This window comes from Molossus molossus, unplaced genomic scaffold (assembly GCF_014108415.1).
Source record: "Molossus molossus isolate mMolMol1 unplaced genomic scaffold, mMolMol1.p scaffold_m16_p_15, whole genome shotgun sequence".
NCBI lineage: Eukaryota > Metazoa > Chordata > Mammalia > Chiroptera > Molossidae > Molossus > Molossus molossus.
The window spans coordinates 33,212,470-33,235,968 of record NW_023425350.1 but is presented as its reverse complement, the minus strand read 5'-3'; the positions used below and the strand labels follow the sequence as shown (position 1 = coordinate 33,235,968).

Below are 23,499 nucleotides of genomic sequence, written 5' to 3'. Positions count from 1 at the left end.
AATTCTCAATCTTGGCTGCACACTGGAACTATAAAAATGCAGAAGTCTAGGTCTCACTCTCAGAATTTTTAATGTAGATGTTCTAGAGTAGGGCCTGCACATGAAGATTTATAAAATATTGCCAAGTGATGGCAATATATAGGCCAGACTAAGAACCACATGAGGGAGCATCAAAATTACCTGGAGGGCTTATTAAAACACAGATTGTTGAGTTCCACTCCAGTTTCTTACTCAGTAGATTTGGGGTGGGGCCCAAGAATTTGCATTATTAGCAAACTCCCAGGTGATGCTGATGTTCCTGGCCCAGAATAAAACAGAACATTATAAAAGAGGAGTCCGATTCAGCTGTGAACAATCCTTTCATCTCCTCTCAGATTAACTTCATAACTGGCTCTAGGGATGGACTTATAAGTAAGTGTGTTACTAGATTTTTAAAATATTTTACCATGTATCCTCCTACACTCCCACTCCCAGAAGAATTTGAGAAGGTAGTATTATTTGAAGGGAAATTGAAGAAGTTCTCTAATAATTACTGATTCATACCTTTGGCTATTAAAAGCTTATCAGCCCAGCCAGTGTGGCTCAGTGATTGAGCGTCGACCCATGCACCAAGAGGTCGCCAGTTTGATTCCTGGTCAGGGCACATGCCCAGGTTGTAGGCCCAATCCCCAGTGCTGGGCATGCAGGAGGCAGCCAATTGATGTTTTCTCTCATTGATGTTTCTATTTCTCTCTCCCTCTTCCTTCCTCTCACTCTAAAATCAATAAAGAAAAAAAATTTTTTAATAGAAAATAAAAGCTTATCAAGGTCTTTATTACAAAGATTACAAATATTTAAAGTTCCTCCTTGGAGGAAATAACCCCCTGAGCTCAGTGGGGAAAGAAGGTAGGAGCTGTAGACTAGGATGAGGGACATTGCTAAGTTACCGATTTAATATTCAATGGATTTTGACCCTCAAATTGTCCCCTGAACACTAACAGCCCAGGAATCCTGTCTTCAATCACTGGCTTTTCTGTTCTTTATCTCTGCTCATTCCCCACACCTGCAACAATCATCCCATGACCCCCAAACTGAGCATGTGCAACCTCTTTTGTTCTCCTGTTCAGATTCCTCTATGATCAAAACTTTGCCTTTCTTAGTCTCAGCGTTGTCATCTGTAACGGGGGACAACTCAAAAGGCCAACTTGGACATTTGTGATTTCTACACGAATTCTCTGGTTGGGTCAGAGCAGCACACTGGCTGGCAAGCGTCAGCTCTACTATGGAACACCAGCCTTGGAAAGAGATTGAAGGAAAATCAGTTGGCTCTCCCTCACTTGCCTTACAGGGGAAACCTGGTATAGAGAAAAGAGCCCTGGATTGAGAACTGGGACCCTTGAGTGTAGTCCTCGTTCTGCTTTTTTAGTTTCTGAGAGATCTGGACAGTCATTTCAACTGCTATGGGCCTTCATTCTTTCATTTGTTAAATAGAGTTATCTGCCACAGGAGGATCACATGGGAGAATGAAAGAGAAAGTAGAAGATGCTTGTACTATATTGGGGCCCAGCAGCCCATCTTACTTCCAGCTAATTATAACTGAGAAGAGACACCATTAGTGCATATGTCCCCACCCCATTCTGTAAATGTCTACAAACACTGTAGAACATACCCAGACAAACCAGAATGCATTCGTACTCATAAAGGAAGGCATGGCAGAAGCCCCATTGGAAATCCAATCCAGGTTGGCTCCAGGAACACCTATTTCATACTGAACATTGCATCACGATTCCCCTACTCCTCATACATACCACCTTCCAGCCTGGTCGCCAGGCCATGTTCTTTTTCTCTAGCTTGTAGTTTCCAAACTCAGAGGAAAATATTCTTACTGGGCTCTGTCTCTCAAAAGGAAGTGAGAAGATTCCAGGTGGCTTAGAAGGAACCATGCCTAGTTAGCCGCTGAACAGACCCTGGCACCTTCTGAAAGAAGAATCTCATTGTAAGCTGTACCATTTTATGAGCAGTGGCCTTTGGCCAAACCGTAACTGAAAAGCTCTGCTCCTTTCATCGAACATTTAGAATTATATTTTAGGTTATCTTGTTTATTTGTTTTACATGAAGCATGCATGACTTTAGTAAGCAGAGAAGTCAAGGATCTTTTTTTAGCTATAAAAATGTATTGTATTATTGGTAACATATGGTCAGAATTGTTACTGTATTCTATTTTTGTTGATTGTTGTATTGAAGTATACATATCTAATGTAGACAATATTTCTGAGAGTACTAAATCAATGTATTTTCATCCTCTGTAACCCATAGTGTCTACTTTAACTGAGGCTCCCATTATCAACCCAGACCAGAGTTTCTTATATAGGGTAGAGAAAATACTCGTTCAGTCATTTAAACATGAGGCTTGATGTCCCCAAGGATAGAAGGCCATGGTGAGCATTGTTCACTCTGAAGAGGTAGAAGCTTGGGAAAGGAGAGACAGAGGTAAATCCAGAGGGAGGTAGGAGATAAAGATGGTCAGATGCCAATACCAGGGTTCTAGGCTCTTTTTCCTGATGAATCTCAAGGTGAGGAGACTATAGAGACATCAGTTAGACATTGGGAGCCCAAGTTAGCTGGAATTGGTAACTCCATTTCCCAAGCATGACCTGGGGAGGCTGCAGGCCTCTGGAGGAGCCCAGCCTTTAGCTTATCTACATCCACAGGAAAGGGGAGTGATGGTGTGGTCTCAGAGAAGGCCAGGGAGCAGAGGCAGTATACCTGGCTTCCTGCAGCCTGTGTGTCTTGAAGGTCCCAAGTGCACTAGTAAGATGACACAAAGAGGCTAGATGGAGTAGTCAATCTGGGGTCAGGAGGAAAAAACCTCAGTATGTAATGCTTTTTAAAAAAAATCAGAGAGATGTGTCTGAAACCTCAAGCTCCAGGTATAGGTGCCAGCCAAAGACAAAAGACTATATGAGGCCAGCCCTGGCTGGTATGGCTCAGTTGGTGGGAGCAACATCTGTACACCAAAAGGTTGCAGGTTCAATCCCCAGTCAGGGTGCATACAGGAGGCAACCAATTGATGCTTCTTTCACATCTGTCTCTTTTTGCTCTCCACATCTCTTTCCCTTCCCCTCTCTCTAAAATCAATAGGCGTGTCCTCGGGTGAGAATTAAAAAAAAAAAGACTAGAAGAGGCCAGTCCAAGAGACACACTAGAGACGAGCAAGGAAGCAGAGGACATGTGGATCTGAGATCTCTTTTCTCCTGGTGTCGTGAAGTCATATAAGTTCCCACATACCCCAAATGTCATCTTGGAAAGGAGTGGGAAAAGAATTGGGGAGAACTGAGCATTTATGAAAATTCTGGGTAACTCAAAATAGATTATTAAATGGTACAAATGGAGATACTGGCAAGTTGCAATTTTGTTTCCTTCTGTCACTACTCAGTGGTTTGGGAACTTGAGGGGAAAATTAGATCAGTTAATGGAAAAATGAAGTTTCCTTTCCTTTGTACAACAGAGTAGTGCAATGTGTAAAAGTTCAACCCTGCCACACATTGTGACATCATAACACAGTTACCAGAATGACCACTTCTCTGAATCTGAGTCATTAGGCTCCACACCTGGTCTGAGGTTATCCTGGGTTCTATAAGCACCCGGGACACCTCTGTGAACTGTCACTGATGTAGTTTGTCTGCTTTCATCATCCCAGCTTCACATCCTTCTGGCAGAAATCTCTGGGAACTGTTATAGTCCCAAATTTTTAAAGAGTATTTTATTTGTATTGTTTCATATCATCCCAACAACTCTGTGAGTTAAATGGAAGAAATGGTAGTTTCATTTTCTAGTAAAAAAAAAAGATGCTCAAAAGCTTAAGTGTTATCAGTTAGGTCTCAGTTATGAAAACAGAAAGCAAACTAGGTAATTCAACAAAGAGAACTTGTTATAGGGGATTGGTTGCAGGCATTTCTGTACTGAACTGTACCAGCTTGTGAAGTTCAGTGATTCCATGTTGGTAGTTGAAAATTATCCATGGTGAATGGTTAATATTGTGAAAATCACTCATTACAAATCAGGTTTCTTTTTGGTTTTGTTTTCCTAGAAAGCTGGTTGTTAAATATTTACCAGCACACCATTCATTATAGGTATTGGAGAACTGAAAGGGGGGGTGGGGTGGGGTGGGTCATTGAGGTAACAGAGGTAGTAACTGGAGAAAGCAGCTATCACCCCAGGACTGAGTAACAAAGGGAAGAGGTTAGGTTATGAAAAGCTGAGAACTCAGAGGAGGGGCTTAGACTGCAGAGAAGAGGCAGCTGCCCCCCTGATGCTGGTACATTTAAGGTGGTATGATGATATTGCATAGGGGTGCTGAAGGAACTGGAGACCAGATCTTACTGCGGATGCTGGGGTGAAAATAATGTGTCCTTCTTCCTCCTCCAGCCTTGAGTCTCCCTCTAGCGCCCCTATTGGCAGAATTTAACAAGAAGCAGCAGCAAAGGAAAAAGGCGGTTTGCAGAGCCCCAGCTGCAGCATTTCACAGCCACAGACAGAAGGTGGGGTGGGGTGAGAGTCAATAGCTTAATAACTAGCACATTAAGGGACTTCCCCTAGTTCACATAGTATGTGTGGTCGGCCTTGTTCCCTGTGATGTCTCAATGTCTAGAAAAGTCACTGGTGTATAATAATGCATTCAGTAAACATTTGTGGAAGGAAAGAAAGCAGGCTAGACTAGCCCAGTTCTACAGCACACATTTAAAGACAAAGTGTTTAGCCCTGGCCGGTTTTGCTCAGCGGTTAGAGCATCAGCCTGCGGTCCAGAGAGACCCGGGTTTGGTTCCCACTAAGGGCACTTACCTTGGTTGCAGTCTGTCCCCGGCCCTGGTTGGGTCGTGCGGGTGGCAACCACTCAATGTGTCTCTTTCATGTGGATGTTTCTCTCTCTCTCCCTCCCCCTCTATCTGAACAAAATATGGGAAAGTGTCCTCGGATGAGGATTAAAAAAATAATAATAATAATAAAGACAAAGACTTTAGCCCTGGCCGGTTTGGTTCAGCGGTTAGAGCATCAGCCTGCGGTCCAGAGAGACCCGGGTTTGGTTCCCACTAGGGGCGCGTACCTCGGTTGCAGTTTGTCCCCGGCCCTCCCTTCCGCTCTATCTGAACAGAAAATGGAAAAATGTCCTCAGGTGAGGATTTAAAAAAAAAAAAAAAGAGGATAAAAAAATAAATAAAGACAAAAAGTTTTAAATATCTTTGATTGCCTGCCTCGGGTGTAAACACAAACAGCACCACGTATGTCTTTATACTGGACCCAGTTTTCTCCCAGTGCTACAGTCTGGTGCTTTGGAGAAATGTAGCTCTGGGTTCAAATTAAAGCCCCACTATGTGAGTTGTATGGCCTTGGGCAAATTACTCAACATCTCTAAGCCTTGGTTTTTTCATCTGTAAAATGGGGATAATAATGGTGTGTGAGGCTTAAATACGGTAATTGTATGTGGCACATGTACAGTTGATGTTCACTGTTACTATTACTCCCTTCCCACACCCCAGAAAAGTGGGCAGATAAGTGGAAGTCTGAGGCAAGGCTGGGGCCAGCGACCCCCATTGTTCTGGGCTTCCCTCCCAAGCTTCTCATGCTGGCCAGGGCCTGGGCTGGAGGCACAGGGATCTGCCCAGGATACCACAGTCAGGCCAAGTGTTTTAAGATGGAGGTCAGGCTGGCCAGGCTCAGGGTCTGCAGCCCAGGAGAGTCCCATATATTACCCTTGTAATCTCTGTCCCTACACCATGGAGATGGGAATCTGTGTGTTTCCTAACAGCTCTCCGTTTCAAAGAAAGTTTATTCCAGCCAGAGGCAAACGTGGGTGTGGTGGTTCCTTACATTCAAAACGAAACAAAAGAAAACAAAGAGATACCTCCTTCCCAAGCCCAGAATGGCCTGTGGACCTTTTCCCAGGCAAAATGTGCGGCAGGAGAGGGAGCGCCTTTGTGGCTGCTGCCAGCTCTCAGAGCCTACGAGCTCAACGCTCTCCAGTGCTCAAGTCTGGGGGTCCTGAGCCCCAAAGGCAACGGGGCATCAGAGGTCGGGCAAGAAGGGTTTGCCCTGTCCAGCCCAGGTCCAAACCACTTGTCCACACGGTCCAGGGTCGGGGAGGACGGGCGAACTGCTGGACAGAACGCACCCCACCCAGGGAAGCACCCACTCCCCCAGCCGGAATCCTGGGAATGTCGTGTCATTGGTCCTGGAAGCGTCTGGACAGCCTCAGGGCAAAGGGAGGAGTCAAACCTGGAATTTCTCGGCTGCTTTTGCACAAAATCCCCCAAGTATTTCAGTCCTTGAAGTCGAAGCCCACGGGGGTGAAAAAGCACCTTCCTTCTTCTTGTCCGGGCAGATCTTGTCGCAGCAAAGGCTCCCAATCCCCGCTGTGAGAGCACCCAACCGGCTCTTCCCAGCTCTAAAGATCCCTTCTTTGTGTTTGAAGGAGGAAGCCCCTTCCCCTCCCAAGAATTTACAGGGCCACCCCGAGCAGGCGTTTCCAGCTGGATTGTCGCCATCTTGTGGCAGGATTGAGTCGCCACACAGGCTCATTGGCCAGACCCTCAAGCCTACCTACAACTTTCTTGGGTCCCAAAGTACCTTTCCTTCTTTCTCCAACCAGCTAGTGATAGAAATTCAAAATCATGTTCCCTGCTCATAGTTGTTGAAGTATTATGCCACTGAATCCTCCTCTCCCAATTGCATGTACATGTCTTCCTAAAGGCAACCAAGTGTTAACTGGAGAGTCCAGGAAAGACCAGGTGCCTCACTGAGGGATCCTGCCTCTTGAGACAGAGCCCCAACCCAAATGACTGCCGATTACCAATTTCCCATGATATAAACTAATGATTAAGAAGCCAGAGACGCACTCTGTCTTGTTCCTACTGGTTAGTAATGTTATTATACTTGATGAGTATTATTAAAGGACTCCTGTTATTAAAGACTCCTTATTATTATTATTACTATTATTACTTAGCATTTATAATGTATTCTTTCAAAGCACTCAAAGACTATTATCTCCTTGGGCTTTCCAAACACTCCAGAGAGGCAGGCAGGTGACAACTTCATTTTATAAAACAGGGAAACTGAGGCACTGTAATTAGTGCAAAGTTCATGAATTGATGAGTCAACAGTAGTCATTTCTTGCTAGATGATTACTGTCTTACTCCAAAGTGTCATAGATGCCAGTAGACAGTAAATAGACACCCTAACTTGGGAAACTAGTTTCCATCACCAATTTTTATGGCCCATTGTAATCGCACTAGAAACTCAGTCCCAGAAGTTTTAAAATGTAAGAGTCATATGCTCATTGCATTGATCACATGGTATGATGTTAATTGTATTTTATTTTTACAAGTCAAACACAATCCATTAAAAGAAAAACAGGGATGTTACAATCAGTAAACCAGATGTATCTGGATTTGGAGAATAAATTGGTTTCAAGACAAATATCCCATTCATTAAACACAACAAGCGTAAAAAAGGCCAATAAAAACAACCATCTTATTTCAATGTCTATTATCCTTTGAGAGACAAGAAAAACCATTATCTACTTTCAAACTTTGTTTCTTTCTTTCAAAAAAAATTTTGGTCTTATCAGTAGGTGCACTCATATTACCACAATACCTTAAGTTCCTTCAATAACTTATATTTCTCTCCAAAAGCAACGACAAAATAAGTTTCCTTGCTTTACTCATAGAATGCAGTATGTGCTCCCCCCACCCTCAAAAAAGAAAACTGTCCTGTAGCTGGAAGTCTCCCATGGAAAGTCTTGGGCTTGAATTTGGAGCTGGGTTAGGGTCAAGGTAAAGGAGGATTTGAGAGGCTTGTCCGCCATCAGTTACTGAATTAGCCTAGGCCTCAGCAAAGCTATTAAGTTGAGGACACAATCCATTAAAAATGAAGCCTTCCCATATAACCTGTAATGTTCTTCTCTATTTACCCAGTTCTCGCTCATTTCTAAATGCATTTCTAAATGTACTTTTTTTTTTTTTTTAAGTTAAAGGAGTTGTTTGATGGTTTCAGGGGTATCAGGTTAGCCATCTCAACCTTCCCTTATATTCATTCAACTTGTTCATCCACTCAGAAAGAAGGAATGAATCAATAGCGACTTTTTAATGTGCCTATGATAAGCAAGGTACTTTAAATTCATTATTCCTATGCAGCAATCCTTTGAAATGGATCTCATTATCCCCACTTTACAGGTGAGGAAACTAAGGTTTAAAAAAGTTCAAATAACTGTTTGTTAGTCACACAGCAAGGGGAAGAATTGGGACAGGTACATAAGACTGCAACCTCCGTGTACACAGAAACATGAAGGCACCTTTACTCTCTAGTCCTTCAGGTAGGAAAAACAATACTCAGAAGTATGATAGATAAACAGAAAATAAGTTTTAAAAAAATACTACAAAGTGACAAAACATTCCCAGTCAGTAGGGAAGGGGCCCTGGGTGCACACCCAACATTTATTGTGTCTGTTACAGGGGTGGGGAATCTTTTTTCTGCCAAGGGCCATTAGGATATTTATAACATCATATAACATACAAAATTATCAACTTAAAAATTAGCCTGCTCTATTTTGTCAAACATTTAATCAACTTACCCCTCATGTGATAACTGGAACTGCTTCTCTTTGGTGAGGTGGGTGATGTTAGCTGGTATTCATGATGTTGCTGCTTGCAACTGCTTTCCCAGGTTTGCGTCAGTTGACTCTTTGCGATGATAAATTTTGAAAAGAACTGCTTGCAGCAATAAGTTGTTCTGAACACAGATGCATATTTCAATGTATGTCTCCTCAAAGTGGGAAATTCATCATTGCTTATGTAACGTTTATAGAACTCAAGCAGTGGGAGGTGGTTATACCTAGCTTTCCCTCATCATCGCTTTGCAGCTGAATAATTTTGTGTTGTAGGTTATCTGGCACATCAGCTGGTTCCACATTGAACAGTGTAGCAAAGATGTTCAATTCCATTTGTTTACTTTTCACATCCTTGAATCTTTCATTAAATGCCTCAATTAGTTTCACATAGTCACCACCATATTCAAGTGTGGTAGAAGGCTTTCGTCCTTCCAGAGTGGGGAAATACACTTGTTATTTCTTTTGAGTTGCACTTTCCACAGCCTTAATTTAGCTTCAAATGATTTCGTGTTTGAAAGGAAGGAGCTGCCCTGGCCGATTTGGCTCAGTGGTTAGAGCGTCAGCCTGTGGTCCAGAGAGACCCGGGTTTGGTTCCCGCTAAGGGTGCGTACCTCGGTTGCAGTTTGTCCCCGGCCCTGGTTGGTTGTGCGGGTGGCATGTGTCCCTTTAAAGTCGATGTTTCTCTCTCTCTCTCTCTCTCTCTTTCTCCCTCCCTCGCTCCCTCCCTTTCTATCTGAACAAAAAATGGAAAAATGCCCTCGGGTGAGGATTAAAAAAAAAAAAAATGAAAGGACAGAGCTAAAAAGCTGGTTGGGGCACTGCAGCTTGATGTGCAGCTCTGAGAGATACTTGTTAATGTCCACCATAAATGCTAAATCACACAGCCACTTGCTATCATTGAGTTTCCTGACAGGTTTTCCCTTCAACTCCATGAACTGCTTGACTTCATCCAGAAGTTCATAAAACCTCATGAGCATGTTCCTGTGACTCAGCCACCGCATTTCACAGTGATAAACAAGATCACTGTACTCAGAGTCCAGATCATTCAGTAACTCCTTAAACTGGTGGCTGTTAAACCCTTTGCTTTTGACAAAATTTATGCGTGACACTACTGCTGATATCACATTGTTGAGCTGCAACGACTGTGCACAGACTTTCTTGGTGTATGATGCAGTGGCATAATTAAATCACTTGGATCAAGACTGAGACAAATCAGTTCTTTCTTGACAAATGCAATTAACCCTTTTTGCAAGCCAGCCATGGCTGTAGTTCCATCTGTAGTAAGGCCACTTAATTTTTCAAGTGTTAGCTCAAGTTTTTTCATTGATAAAACAAGTCTCTGAAACAAGTCATCACCTCTTATAGCGCCATGCATGGCTTTCAGTGACAGCAGTTCCTCTCGTGTGTCAAACTCTGCAGTTATCCCACCAACGAAAACAGCCATTGGGTAGTATTTGTTAAGTCTGTTGTCTCATCACAAGCCAGAGGGAAACATTTGGGATCTTCTGTAGAATCCTTCTGTGTGTTTTTTCAATATCTTATGTTAAATCAGTAATCTGATCTGAGATGGGTTCTCTGAAACAAACTAACACTCTAAAACAATTTTACTTTGTCTGGTACTAACAACTCTGTAGCAGCCACCAAGCACTCTTTCACAAACTCTCCCTCTACAAGAGGCCTCAGCTTCTTTGAGATTAGTTGGATTAGTTTGCTCACTACCTAACTCGTCTGAATAATGTTGTCACTGTCACAACAAGGCCTAGTGAAAGTGGCTTGTTGTGATTCTAAACTCCACTGAAAAGCATTGATTTTATCCAAACATATTTGGCCTCCCAATTCATTGAGTTTAGCATGTTTTGAGCTGTAATGACACTCCAGATTTTTTTTCATTACTGCTCACCCATCGCCACAAACTAGGTACATAGGTTTGCCTTTGACTTCAACAAAAAAATAATCATTTGTCCATTTCTCTTGGGAAGATCAACATTCTGCATCAACTCTTCTTTGTAGTCACCATTTGTAGGATGCCACACCACTTAAGTGTTAATAACTATCCAGTGTGTGTGTTGCCAGCGATGCGATTATTTTGCTTTGATCGCTGTTCTAATCCTGCACCTTGGATTTAGAACATATGCAATGTTTGTATTATAGACTCTTGAGGTCTTTTCTGTATACTGTAATTTCCTTAATCTTCATCTGAGATTCAGTTTTTTTGAAGATTGTTGATCATGGATGTGTGGATAAAGGTTGGATTGGAGTTATCGTCTGTGTTGACAGTTAATCATTGAAAGCAATGTAATCAACGTTTCGAGAAATCATCTCATTGCATCTCATCATCACCGGATCGCCGTAGTTTTGCCACAGTGTGTTAACACTTTCACAATGTGTATACTCCCAGCCTGCCTGGCACTGACTGTCCTCTGAGTTACTGCAATACAGGCAGATGGGCTGCAGGCACCCGACAAGAAGCATACATGTATGTCCCATCATGTATTCATATGTGTCTTTTCAATCCCATAAGGGATGTTCCTTGCTTGTCCCTCAAAAATTATGTTATTGCCCTGGCTGGTGTGGCTCAGCAGTTAGAGTGTCGGCCCAAAGAGTCCCAGGTTCGGTTCCTGCTAAGGGCACATACCTCAGTTGCGGTTTGTCCCCGACCCGAGTTGGGGTCATGTAGGTGGCAATCACTCGATGTGTCTCTCTCACATCGATGTCTCTTTCTCTTTTCCTCCCTCTCTCCCTCCCACTCTATCTGAAGATAAATGCAAAAATGCCCTCAGGTGAGGATAAAAAAAGAAAAATATGTTATTATTATGATTCACATAATATAATTTATGTTGCTGTGAAAAAACTAGATTTATTAAATTTTGAGTTTCCAGACCAAATGATTTTATGGGCCTTATATGGCCCGCGGACTGGATGTGCCCCACCCCCGGTCTATAAAGTAGACTCTGATAGCGCCAGTCCTACTCAGTTTGCCAGCCAGCCTCATAGTTTTGCTTTTTGTCTTTGGCCTGCTGGACAAGTGGGACAGAGTGATGAGTCGATGGAGAAGCACATGACTCCCCAAACTCCTTCAACTTCCAATCAATGGAGAAGGGGGTTCTCCAAGGAGATCCCAGGCTTCTCAGGGTACAAAGACAGTTTGAAGCCCAAGCAGTCCCAGTTGGAAAATGAATATGTAGGCGTTTACTGATGTGGTAAATGGGGACTTTCTAGGGGATACTGTATACACTGAATAAGAAAAGGGTGATACACAATGGGAGAGGAGATTCCACTCAATTGTGAGATTTTAAAAATTGGTAGGAAATTATAGGCAATATTGAATGATGTTGAGAGTACTTCTCTGGATTAAAATCTCACTAATTAGAGGTGTGATATTAGGCTAGTAATTTGGCCTTTTCTGTACCTCAGTTTCTTCATCTGTGAAACGGAAGTGATTATATTTTCTATATCATAGGGTTGATACGAAGGTTATATGAGTCAGTGTATGTGTTTAGAGCAGTGTCTGGTCCATGGTATACACAATGCAAATGTTAGTACTTACTATCATTATAGTAAAAAGAAACATTTTATTCTAACTTATCTGGGTTTCTATGCTTGCTGGGGGGTCTGGTATAAATTGCCCAACCTCCCTCATTGTTCTCATCTATAAAATAAAATAATAATATCGTCTTGCAGGGGCATTGTGAGGATTAAGTGAGTTAATATGCATGAAGATACTCATCATAATATTGGTCACAGAGTAATGGCTTAATTCTCATTTCTTCTCTTCTTTAATTTAGCATTAATGAATTGTGTGTGCTTAGTGGGAGGAAAAGAATAGTAAAAATGAAAATATGTATACTATATAAACATATATAGCTAAACTATATAAATTAAAATATATTTTATAATTAAAAAGAGAACTCTATGGCTTATAGGAATATCATAGCACTCAGACATAAAATGGCAGCCAAGGAGGAATGTTGCTCAGGAAAACTGTAAGGCATGTCAACAGCAAGTCGATACCCCCTTTTCTGTGCAGTGTTTTAGTCAGGTTCAATCTTACCTCAGACTGTCTGAGGGCAGGATCTGTGGGGGGAGTGGGGCATGGGGTGAAGAAAGAGACTTGGAATAACTCATCAAGGGCTCATGGTACTCATAGCTCCTTTCCCTTTTCCCTGAAGCCCGGGTCAGAGGGGCAACAGCAGACTTGAGGTGGAGAGAGAGGCTCAGGTTGGACCACTGGCCCTCTCAGAGGCCCTGGGCTGGGGTAGGGGTAGTTACCTGAATTTTTTGCCCTCAAAGGGCAGCATCTAGGCGTTTGTTAGAAATGCAGAATCTCAGGGCCCACCCCAGACCTATTGAATCAGAATGTGTGTTTCCACAAGATTTCTAGATTTAGATGCACATGAAAGTCTAATAAGCACCGACCTAGAGCCTATGCAGCATACTGTAGCCACTTGCTTTGAAGGGATGCTGGGATTGGGGTCTTTTTTCCATTGTGCATCTCCTCTTCATTTTCTCTTCCCTTGAATCCATATTGTATGTCTTATAAATGGAAAAGGCAGTGGCCAACTGTGGCAAGAGTGGCTCCTTGAATTGATCAGAATTCTCAGGAGGTACAGAAGTGGGAGATGGCCCAGATGACAATTGAAAACTCACTTTCCTGGCAAGCTGAGTGCTGAGGATGACGATCTGTCAATCAGGCAGTACATCTGGAGTACTGACTGTGTGTCAGGTGCCTACTGTGTGCAAGCACTCTGAGTGACACAAAGAAATAGCATGGTGCCACAGGCAGTACTGAACTGGGAGTGCTCAGGAGATTTGGGCTCTTGTCCAAACTACACTTTTAAGTAGCTAGGTATTTCCCCTCATCCCTCAGCATCTTCATTCCCCATCCCGAAAACATGTGGGTCAGATTAGAGGACCCTAAATTCCCAACCAACTCGAAAAGTATGTGATTCCAATAGTCCTAACCTCAAAACGTTAGTCTGATTGGGGAGACAAATGATTTTAAATGATTACACATGAAACAGAGGGCAACCCAGGACAGGATGTGATTAAGGGCTGAGTTGTGCAGAACTGGCAGCATAGGAATCAAGGACTGGGAGAAGCTGTGTGTAAAAGGCAGTGTCTGGAACCTCCCTAAATTCCTCCCCCTGACTCTCAGAGCCAATAGGGGGTGGGGAAAGATGGGGAGGGGGGCGCGGGCTGAACTTTCACATATGGCCACTAGGTGTCGCTGCCACGATGTGAAATCAATGGCTGGCAGGGACACTCCCAGGGAAAACTGCCCCTTTGGCAAAGATATAACACTGGCTTCCAGTTCTAGAAACACAGGTTTCTAAGAGTGCTGAGGAGCTCAGAGTACAGGGTTTTCTGTATCTAAGTAGGAATCAATGCATACAATCCACCCTGCCCAGACTGGCTCAGAGGACATGAAATAAGTGACCATCAAGAATAACCGGTGGAGCCCTGGCCGATTTGGCTCAGCTGTTAGAGCGTCGGCCTGCGGTCCTGAGAGACCGCGGTTCGGTTCCCGCTAAGGGCGCGTACCTCGGCTGCAGTTTGTCCCCGGCCCTGGTCGGTTGTGCGGGTGGCAGCCTCTCGATGTGTTCCTTTCGCATCGATGTTTCTCTCTCTCTCTGTGTTCCTCTCTCTCCCTCCCAGTCTACCTGAACAAAAAATGGAAAAGTGTCCTGGGTGAGGATAAAAAAAAAAAGAATGACCGGTGGAGACTGCACAAAGGAGCCCAACTCCTTACATACAGACACATGAACTCTATGTTCATTGAGGTAGGGGACTCCTCTTCTTACACTAAGTCTATCCCATATTTTGGCTTCCCAGCTCGGTTTCTCACTTGCTCTACAAATAGCAAGGAATTTAAACTTACATCAGAAGCCCCCCCCCCACACACACACACACACATACACACACATGCCCACTCCCAGGACAGTTTGCCCTAGTGATAGATATAAGAGGCGTCAGTATAAACCTGAGGCTGCAGCCTGGTCAGTTTGTTCTAGGGTGAACAGTATCCACTGCACAGCTACTAGCACTCCTCAACATTCTCTACATTTCATTTCCCTGGAAAGGGGGATGTGTTGAGAGAATCAGCATTTATTAAGGCTCTCCTATGTGTAAGCTCTGGGCTGGGTACTTTACATATATTGATCATGAGTACATGCCCTCTGCACTGGTTCCCACTACCCACTCCAACTGTGCTTCTGAAAAACAACACAAACAAATTGAAAATGTTGTGAACTCTTCTAGGGAAATAACCAGCAATTACTCTGATGTGTAGACGAAAGTGCACAGAACTTGCAGCCCCCACACCTTGGTCATTTTCAGTTCTGTTTCTTGACAACCATGTGACAACATGTACATCATTTAACCTTTCTGAGCCTCCCTTTCCACATGTGTAAAACAAAGTAGAAGTTATATAGAAACCAATTTTTTATTTTTAAATTTTTTATTGTTTTAACTTTTGGAAGGTTATTAATTATTAATTCAATTTCTTTAATAGTATAAAATGCACATCATTATTGCATATAGCCCACTGATTTTTCAGGCTAAACATCCCAGCACCCAAACCAAGAATAGAGCACAGCCGGTATCCCAGAGCCCCTCATGCCCTCTCCCAGTCATTAACCTCCCCTCCTTCCCACCAGAGTTCAAGCTAGCTTTACTTACAACATCACAAATTAGACTTTGTCTATTTGTGTACTTACTATGTGTAGAATCATACAATATGTACTCTTTCGTCTCTGGCTTCTTTCATTAAACATCATGGTTTTACATGTAACAATAGTTTGTTCTTTCTACTTGCTGTATAGTATTCCATTGTGTGAATATACAAACATCTGTCCTCTTTACAGTTGGTGAATATTTGGGTAATTGTCTGTTGGAGGGCTATCATAAATAGTACTTCTCTGAACATTCTAGTATATATCTTTTTTAAAAAATGTTTATTGTGGTAAAATACATATGACATAAAGTTTACCTTATTAACCATTTTTAAGTGTACCATTCTTTTGATGAACATTTATACTCATTTCTGTTAGACACAAGACTCTAACTTTTAATATTTTCTTTTTTGTTCCACTTTCAAGTAAATTTGGGTTTGCACATGTTAAAGCATCTGTATTTTTCTGACAAGCATACTCCCTTCCCAGTGGGCTGGCTGTGAAGGGATTTGAGAACATTGGTGCTGGCAGAATTTTGCCAGCTCTTAAATATGATTCCTTTAACAGGTGTGTAGCTGTTTTTCAGTCCTGCACAGCCACCACAGCCCATTTTATGTGTTTTAGTCCTGTCTCCAAAATTAAGTTGTCAGATCATTGAACAAAAAGGATCATAACTTTCTCTTGTCTTATATCTTCCACAGAGCTGACCAGAGATTGGGAACAAGGTGGATGAATGTTCAGTTGATTATTTTCATATTAAATCCATTAGGTTGGAACCACACTAGACTAGATTAGATTAGCCACTATAGAAAGAATTGTCACCATAGGAACTCTAGGTCATTCTGGAGTGGGAAAGGGCAGTTAAAAATGGTAAAAGTCTCTTTTCTGGAAGTCTCAGCAAAAGATTTACTTGTATTTCATTGGCTCTGGTTTGGTCATATGCCCGGTCCTGGAGAAAAAAAAAGTCAATGCACATTTGCTTGATTTTTAAGACACCACTGCACTCGGACCAGCCACATTTGCTTGATTTTTAAAACTGTGTACATATATACATTTAAAAATATATATTTACCTGAGGATATGCTTAGAGAAAGGAAGGGAGGGATGAAGGGAGAGTGGGGGAGAGGGGGAGAGAGAGAGAGGGAGAGGGAGAGGGAGAAAGAAACATTAATATGAGAGAAAAACACTGATTGGTTGCAACCCATGTATAGTTAACATATTTAGTGGTGAGAAACTCAAAGCCTCCTAATAAGACCATGAACAAAGAAAGAGTGTCCTGCCCCGGCTGGTTTGGCTCAGCAGTTAGAGCGATGGCCTGCAGACCAGAGAGTCCTGGGTTAAGTTCCTGCTAAGGGCACGTACCTTGGTTGCCCGGCCCAAGTTGGGGTCATGTGGGTGGCAGCCACTCGATGTGTCTCTCTCACATCAATGTTTCTCTCTCTATCTTTCTCCCTCTCTCACTCCCACTCTATCTGAAGATAAATGCAAAAAAAAGTCCTCAGGTGAGGATAAAAAAGAAAGGGTGTCCTCTCTCTCACCCACTTCATTTCAACATTATACTGGAAGTCCTAGCTAATGCAGTAAGACAAGACAAAAAGAAAAAGAAGAGAAAAAAATATATATATATAAGTATATTTATATGTAGTAGAAATAAAACTATCTTTGTTTACAGATGACATGATCATTTACATAGAAAATCTGAAAGAATCAACAAAAACCTTCTGGAACTAATAAGCAATTATAGGAAAGTTTTAGGATGCAAGGTTAATTTACAAAAGTCAATTACTTTCATATATACCAGAAATGAACAAGTGGAATTTAAAATAAAAAAAATACAATACCATTTACATTAGCATGCTCCAAAATGAAATATTTAGGTATACATCTAGCAAAATCTGTACAAGAGTGATATGAGAAAAACTATAAAACTCTGATGAAAGAAATCAGAGAAGATAAATAAATAGGGAAATATTCCATATTCATAGCTAAAAAGACTCAATATATTGTCAAGACATCAGTTCTTCCCAACTTGATCTATAGATTTAATGCAGCCCCAATAAAAATCCCAGGAAGTTATTTTGTGAATATTGACAAGATGATTCTAAAGTTTATATGGAGAGACATGAGACCTAGAATAGCCAACAAAATATTGAAGGAAAAAAATAAAGTTGGAAGACTGACACAAATCAACTTCAAGACTAACCATAAAGCTATAGTAATCAAGACAGTGTGGTATGGGCAACAGAATAGACAAATCAATCAATGGAACAGAATAGAGAGCCCAGAAATAGACCTACAGAGTCAATTGATCTTTGACAAAGAGCAAAGACAATGTAATGGAGAAAAGATAGTTCTTTCAGCAAATGGTGCTGAAACAGCTGGACATCCATGCACAAAAGAATTCATCTAGACACAGACTTTACACCCTTCATAAAAATTAATTCAAAATAGATCACAGACCTAATTGTAAAGCACAGACCATAAAACTCCTAGAAGATAACATAGAAGCAAACCTAGATGGCCTAGGGCTTGGCAATGACTTTTTAGATACAGCACAAAGGGTGTGCTTCATGAAAGAAAGAACTGATAAGCTGGATTTCACTAGAGTTTTTAAAATCTGCTCTGTGAGACACATTGTCAAGAGAATAAATAGAGACTTCTGGTCAAGATGACGGTGTAGGTAAACTCGGTCTTGCCTCCTCCCACAACCACATCAAAATTACAACTAAACTACAGAACAACCATAATTGAGAACTGCCTGACATTGAGCTGAATGGAAGTCCCACAAGTATGAAATTAAAGGGGAAGCCACATCAAGACTGGTAAGAGGGGCAGGGGTGCAGACAAGCTGGTCCCATACCTGTGTTTGGTGGATAAAAATCAAGAGGGATACCTCGGCTGTGAATGAGGGGTTTCTGTCCCTCACCAGGCTCCCAGCTGAGGGTTCCAGTGCCAGGAAGAGAAGTCCCCATCACTTCTGGTTGTAAAACCAGTGGGAACTGAGGTTGAGGGAGGCTGAGGGTCCTGGAGCCCCAGGCAGTTCCTCTTAAAGGGCCCGAATAGGGACTTACTTGGACTTGCTCCCTCTGGGCTCCAGCATTGGGGAGGGAGCTTGAAAGGCACCAGAGACATTTGGGAAAGAACTGAATTGTTTGACAGCAAAAAGAAAAAAGAATTTAAAAAAATGAGGACAGTATAAGGAGCCTCTGGGACAAGTTGAAACATACCAATATTTGCATCATGGGGGTGCCAGAAGGAGAAGAGAGAGAGCAAGAAATTGAAAACCTATTTGAAAAAATAATGACAGAAAAATTTCCTAACTTGGTGAAGGAAACAGACATCCAAGTTCAGGAAGCACAGAGAGTCCCAAACAAGATGAACCCAAAGAGGCCCACACCAAGACACATCATCATCAAAATGCCAAAGGTTAAAAACAAAGAAAGAATCTTAAAAGCAGCAAGAGAAAAGCAGTTAGTTACCTACAAGGGAGCTCCCATAAGACTGTCAGCTGATTTCTCAAAAGAAACTTTGCAGACCAGAAAGGAGTGGCAAGAGATATTCAAAGTGATAAAAAGCAAGAACCTACAACCAAGATTACTCTATCCTGCAAAGCTATCATTTAGAATCGATGGCCATATCAAGAGTTTCCCAGACAGAATAAGCTAAAGGAGTTCATCACCACCAAACTAGTGTTATATGAAATGTTGAAGGGTCTTGTTGAAGAATAATAAGAAAAAAAAATATGAGCAATAAATACATATCTATCAACAATTGAATCTACAAAAAATTGAGCAAGTAGAACAGAAACAGACTCATAGATACAGAGAACTTTGTGTTGCTTGCAAATGTGAGGTTGGGGGGGATGGGTGAAGAAGATGAAGGAATTAAGAAGTACAAATTGGTTGTTAGACTGATGAACCTCAAAGGGAAGGGGGGAGGGACAGCAGGAGGAGATAAACCAAAGAACTATGCTTATATGCATAACCAATGGACACAAACAATAGGATGGGGAAGGCAGGAGGGGGGCGGGATTGGGGAAGAGGGACGTTTGTAATACATTCAACAATAAAGATAAGTTAGATAAAAGAGAGAGAGAATAAATTCAGAAGCTACAGGCTGGGAAAAAATAGTTGAAAAGTCATATTTGATAAAGGATTGTTATCCCAAATATACAAACAATTCTTATAACTCAAAAAAGAAAAACCTAATTTAAAAGGGGCCAAAGACCTTTGATGACACCTCACCAAAGGTGTACAAATGGCATATAAAACCATTCTCCACATTATATGTCATCAGGAAAATGCAAACTAAAACAACAGTGAGATACCACTATACCCCTGTTTTAATAGACAGATGAAACTGGCCCAAACTATATTATAAAGCTATAGGAATGAAAACAGTATCATATTGCCATAAAAACAGACACATAGATCAATGGAACAGAATAGCGAGTCCAGAAATAAGCCCATGCATTTATGGGCAATTAATTTATGACAAAGGAGCCAAAAAGATACAATGAGGAAATGATAGTGTTTTTAATAAATGGTGTTTGGAAAACTGGACAGCCACATGCAAAAGGATGATACTGGACCACTATCTTACACCATACACAAAAATAAACTCAAAATGGATTAAAGACTTAAACATAAGACCTGAAACCATATAACTCCTAGAAGAAAATAAAGGTGGTAAATTCCTTGACATTAATTTTTGGATTTGACACCAAAAGCAGAAGCAACTAAAGCAAAAATAAACAAACGGGACTACATCAAACTAAAAAACTTCTGTATAGCAAAGGACCCATTAACAAAATGAAAAGGCAACTACAGAATGGAAGAACATCATATGTCTGATAAGGGGTTAATACCCAAAATCTATAAAGAATTCATACAACTCTAAAAAAAACCCAACTATCTAATTTAAAAAATGGGCAAGTGATCTGAATAAACATTTTTCCAAACAAAACAGACAAGTGGCCAGCGGGTACATGAAAAGGTGCTTAACATCACTAATCATCAAGGATATACGCATCAAAATCACATTACCTCACACCTATTAGAATGGCTATTACCAAAAAGACAAGGAATAACAAGTTTTGGGAGGATGTGGAGAAATGGGAACCCTTGTACACTATTGTCGGGAATGTAAATTGATGCAGCCATTGTGGAAAACAGTATGGTGTTTTCTCAAAAAATTAAAAGTAGAATTACCATATGATCTAACAATTGCACTTCTGGTTATTTATCCAAAAAATGAAGCCACTATCTTGAAAAGATATGTGCACCCTTATGTGCACTGAAGATTATTTACCATAGCTAAGACACAGAAACAACCTAAGTGTCCATCTATGGATGAATAGATACAAAAAATGTTAGAAAAAGAAAGAAATTCTACCATTTGCAACAACATGGATAGACCTTGAGGGCATTATGCTAAGTGAAATAAATTAGAGAAAGACAAATACTGTATAATCTCATATTTGGAATCTAAAAATTTTTTAAAAATGAAATAGATACAGAAAAAAGATTGGTGGTTGCAGAAGTAGAGGGTGGGAGTATGGGCAAAATGGGTGGTAAAAAAAAGAATGGTCAACAGAGCACTGACTTCAAATGATAGCAAGGATGTGGAGCCCACAGGAACTCTCATTTATTACTGGTGGAAATGCAAAATGGTACAGCTACTTTGGAAGACAGTTCAGTTTGGTGTTTTTTTACAAACTAAACATGTTCTTACCATACAACCCAGCAATCATGTTTATTGGTATTTATTTACCCAGAGGAGTTAAAAACGTATGTCCAGCCCTGGCCAGTTTGGCTCAGCGGTTAGAACGTCGGCCTGTGGTCCAGAGAGACCCAGGTTCGGTTCCCGCTAAGGGCACTTACTTCGGTTGCAGTTTGTCCCCGGCCCTGGTTGGTCGTGCGGGTGGCAGCCACTTGATGTGTCCCTTCACGTCGATGTTTCTCTCTCTCTCTCCCTTCCTCTCTCTCCCTCCCACTCTATCTGTACAAAAAATGGAAAAATATCCTCGGGTGAGGATAAAAAAAACAAAACAAAAAAAACGTATGTCCATGGAAAAACCTACACATGGATATTTATAGCAGCTTTATTCATAATTGCCAAAATTTGGAAGCAACCAAGATGTCCTTCAGTAGGTGAATGAACTGTGGTATATCCAGACAATGAAATATTATTCAGGTTAAAAAGAAATGAGTTAGCAAGGCATGAAAAGACATAGAGGAACCTTAAATGCATAAGTGAAATAAGCCAATCTTAAAAGGTTACATACCGTGTAATTTCAACTATAATAGAGTCTAGAAGGGGCAAAATTATAGAGACATAAAAAAGATCTGTGGTTGCCACGGCAAAGTTTGGGAAAAGGAAAGGATAAATAAGTGGAGCACAGAAAATTTTTTTTTTCTTTCTTCTTTTTTTGGTATGTGCCCCTAGCGGGAACCGAACCTGGTACTCTGGTCCGCAGGCCAACGCTCCAACCGCTGAGCCAAACCGGCCAGGGCAAGAAAATTTTTAGCACAGTGATAATATTCTATATGATACTATAATGTGGCTACATGTCATTATAAATTTGTCCAAACCCATAGAATGTACAGCACCAGGAGTGAATCCTAATGTAAACTATGGACTTTGAGTGATTATGATGTATCAATGTAGGTTCATCAACTGTAAAAAACGTGCTGTTCTGAGGTGGGATATTGATAACGGGGAGAGCTATGCATGTGGGGACAGGAAGTTTATGGGAAATCTATGTATCTTCTGCTCAATTTTACTGTGAACCTAAAACTGCTCTAAATAAAAGTAATATGTATTAAATATATATGACACTTAATGACTGGTAGGCTTCATAGGCTCCGTTGTACTTGGATCAGGTAGGGAGCCAGCTGTTTCTCCAGAAAAGAATCCTCTGATCTCCTATGGAGATGGCATTATGCCAGCTGTCAGAGTTTGGGAAGTGGAAACAGGGAGTGGAACTGAGGATCCAACTATTCTTTCAACCAATTCTCTTGTTCTCATGGTCACACTTCAACCCTGCCTTCACAGTCCTTGTGGATTTCTGCAAGTTTTGTCCACTTCTTCTTAGTGTTCCACTCTGAGGTACATAACTTTCTGTACTCTGTAGTCGATTATCTCTCATCCATTAGCTTTCTAACTTACAAAAATAAAATTTGGAATCTCTTGTGAGCTAAGGCCTCCTCTCCTTTTTGTCTTTGAGTCCTTACATAATTTCTATCTCAGTTAGTGGCATAATTACCCATCTTCTCACCTGTGAGAAATCAGTATATCACTCTTTTTTTCTCATCCAATTGTTCACCTAGTCTAACTGACTCTTATATTCTAAATATCTACTGGCTATATACCCATTAGTTCTACTTTAGCGCTGGCCTTCCTCCTTGGACCACTAAAAAAGAGAAAGTAATCTAAGGGGGAAAGTCCCAAAGTGAGTATTTGCCTTTGTGTTCTAGTACTGACAAGGAGCAAAAAACGCCCCAAAGTGAATGTTACTGGCCATTTGGTTGGTGTCTTCTAATAGGGAGATAGTTGTTATAACAAAGTATCAGTATTTTTTGGGATAACTCACCTCCTTTTACCCTGTGCTTATCAAAGAATTTTCTGGAATTAATGCTATTTTTTACTTTCCTTCCTTCTGGAAAAAGCCTAGGTTGTACTATTGGCAACTGTTATTGAAAAATAAGTATAAGTCTGATAATTAGGAACCTTGGAACCTGATTACTCTTGAGAGAACTGTATCTGGTTGACCTGATGAGCTGATGCCAGGTCCTAAATCCATGATGACCCCAGGAAGTTCTGACGCTCTAGGAAAATGCAACTATCAGCAGACACCTCTCACCTTTGCCTGTTCCACACTGACTACAGTACCATATTCTCAAACTGTATTCATCATATCTTCAGTGTTACCCAGCATATCATCGAGGGCTGGGTAGCATGGTTACATGCAATCAAGAAATAACCTGAAAAAATCTCACTATGTCAGATTGATGGTTTTTTCTTTAGTTTGAAAATCAGTAGAGCCAACCACATGAAAAAATATACACTGCATTGTCTGTACATATACACATGCACCTACAGAATTTATGTCTCTAAGCTGCCCCATCATAATACACTCCTAAAAACTAAGACTCCTTTGGTTCTGCTGGTTGCCAAGGTGATTCT

At 41.3% G+C, this 23,499-nt stretch overlaps 1 pseudogene; it reads left to right on the top strand.

Annotated features, from left to right (window-relative positions):
• The first annotated feature begins 13,533 nt into the window (after positions 1-13,533).
• The window catches only part of LOC118631155, a 65,406-nt pseudogene continuing 55,440 nt past the window's right edge, over positions 13,534-23,499 (top strand).